Consider the following 3,059-nt stretch of genomic DNA (forward strand, 5'->3'; position numbering starts at 1 on the left):
TAATATCTTGACAAGGAAACTCCCCCTAATGTTACTTCTTAGTTTTAACTGCTGGTGTATAGAACTGTCACTAAATTTTGTATGTCGGCGTTATGTGCAGTCATCTTGCAGAACTCTTATTAACTCTAATAACTTTGTTTTCTTTTTTGAGTTTTCATTGTAGGCAATTAAATCTTCTGAAACAACGATAGCATTCCTTTTCACTCCTTAAACCTTCTACTTCTTTTCCTTTATTTGTTGCATTCATTTGATTCTAAATATTTTAAATATTTTATTATGAGTATTTCCCTTACCTAGGCCTTATTTAGAAGTACTATATCTTTAGTTTTCAAACATCGAACATTTTTTTTCTTTTTGTTACATTGATTTCTAACTTAATTCTACCATTTTCAGAGAACATGAATCTGTATGATACTGACCGTTAGAAATGTTTTTAGCTGTGGACGATTACAGGATCAGTTTTATAAATGTTCCATGTATGCTTGAGAATAATGAATATTCTCTAATTTTTGTGTTCTGAGTTCTGTGTGTATTTATTACATAAAGGTTATTGTGTTATTAAAATACGTATATTTTTGCTACTTTTTGTTGTCTTTATTTTTCAATAACTGAGAGATGTGTTAATACTCCTATGATGATAGATTTGTCAGTTTTTACTTATAGTGATTTTATTTTATTTCTGCGTATATTTATTGAGGCTCCTTATTAGGTACATACAATTTAAAATTACTCCATCCTGGTGAACTGACTCTTTTATAACAATGTAATGACTCTCTTTATCCCTAATAACGCTTTAGTCTTTAAGTCCATTTTGTCTGTTATTAATTAGCTACTTCGGCTTTCTTTTAGTATTGCCTTCCATGGATTGTTCTTTCTTTACTTTCAACCTTTGCAATGTTTTTGGTCTGTCTCTTATAAACAGCATATTTGGAATTTTTAAACTAGTCTGATCTTAGTCTTTTAACTGATCTACTTATATTTATTGTGACAGCTTTTATATTTGGCTTATTTCTGTTTTCTCTCTGTTGCTCTTTTCTCCTTTCTTGTCTTTTAAATAATTTATTAAGTTTTCCCCTTATTGAGTATTTTCATTGTACTGGTTTTAAATAATACACTCTATTATTTTAGTTTTTACTCTTGGAATTTTACCAGGTAAACATAGCAAAATCGAAAGTTAATATCTTAAGTATACGTTCTGAACAAGATAGGATTTCTCTGTACCTCAGGTTCTTCATCTGTGAAACAGAGATAATACCAACCTCATAGCATTGTAGTGATGATTAAATCAATTAAATACATATGTATTTGTGTGTATTTATGACTATGTACATATGCATGAGGGGTCTTTAAAAAGTTCATGGAAGGGGCCGGCCCGGTGGCGCACTGGATAGTGCGCCGCTTGGGAAGCGCGGCAGCGCTCCCGCCCGAGGGTTCGGATCCCACGTACAGACCGGTTCCCGCTCACTGGCTGAGCGAGGCGCGGGAGCAACACCGAGGGTTGCGATCCCATTGCCGGTCCCCGGTCCGGTACGGGGGCAACACTGAGGGTTGCGATCTGTTGCCGGACATGGAAAAAGACAAAAGACAAAAAAAAATAAAAAAAATAAAAAAAATAAAAAGTTCATGGAAAATGCATATTATGATAAAACTATGCATGGACTTCAAAAACTTTTGCACCAAAATAAACTTGTACTAACTTGTTATAACATATCTGAATGGGATCTAGTTTGAGGCACTAAGAAAGATATCAGTTTAAAAAGAGCCCCTATCAGAGCAACATGAAGTCTGCCAAGATTGAAGCAAGAACAAACATCAAATTTATGGTGAAGCTTGGGTGGAAGAATGGTGAAATCACTGATGCTTTGTGAAAAGTTTATGGGGACAATGTCCCAAAGAAATCAGCAGTTTACAAGTGGATAACTCATTTTAAGAAGAGATGAGATGATGTTGAAGATAAAGCCCACAGTGGCAGACCATTCATATTAATTTGTGAGGAAAAAATTAATCTTGTTCATGCCCTAATGGAAGAAGACTGACAATTAACAGCAGAAACAATACCCAACACCACAGACATCTCAATTGGTTTAGCTACATAGACAATTACGAATGAAAATTACAGTTGAGCGAACTTTCTGCTCGATGGGTGCCAAAACTGTTGTGTCCAGATCAGCTGCAGACAAGAGCAGAGCTTTCAATGGAAATTTTCAACAAGTTGGAGCAAGGTCCTGTAGGATTTCTTAGTAGAATGGTCACAGGAGATGAAACAAGGCTTTACCAGTACAATCCTGAAGACAAAGCACAATCAAAACAATGGCTACCAAGAGGTGGAAGTGGTCCAGTAGAAGCAAAGGCAGACTGGTCAAATGCAAAGGTCATTGCAACCTTTTTTTGGAATGCTCAAGGCATTTTGCTTGTTGACTTTCTGGAGGGCCAAAGAACAGTAACATCTCTTATTATGAGAGTGTTTGGAGAAAGTTAGCTAAAGCTTAGCAGAAAAATGCCTGGGAAAGCTTCATCAGAGAGTCCTTCTGCACCACAACAGAATTCCTGCTCATTCTTCTCATCAAACAAGTGCAATTTGGGGAGAGTTTTGATGGGAAATCATTAGGCATCCTGGTTCTGATCTGTCTTCTTCTGACTTTTTTTTTTGGTTCCTAATCTTAAAAAAAAAAATCTTTAAAGGGCAGTTTTTTGTTGTTGTTGTTGTTGGTTTTTTTAGTCCGTAATATAAAAAAGGTTGCATTGTCATGATTAAGTTCCCAGAACCCTCAGTTCTTTAGAGATGGACTAAATGGCTGGTATCATGGCTTACAAAAGTGTCTTGAACTTGATGGAGTTTATGTTGAGAAATAGAAATTTTTCTTTTAATTCCATTTTCCATGAACTTTTTGAAGTACACTCACTTGTTTTAAATATTTAGAGTTTGTGCAGGTTTGGTTGAATGTTATTGACTTTTCCTTACTCACCGTACATTCTTGAATAGTGAATAACTTGATGTATTGAACTTAGAACTTTCTCCTGGGGTCATTTTCTTTTCTCTCAGATTATGTTTTTTTAAA

Source organism: Galeopterus variegatus, unplaced genomic scaffold (genome assembly GCF_000696425.1).
Source record: "Galeopterus variegatus unplaced genomic scaffold, G_variegatus-3.0.2 Scaffold4915, whole genome shotgun sequence".
NCBI classification, from domain to species: domain Eukaryota; kingdom Metazoa; phylum Chordata; class Mammalia; order Dermoptera; family Cynocephalidae; genus Galeopterus; species Galeopterus variegatus.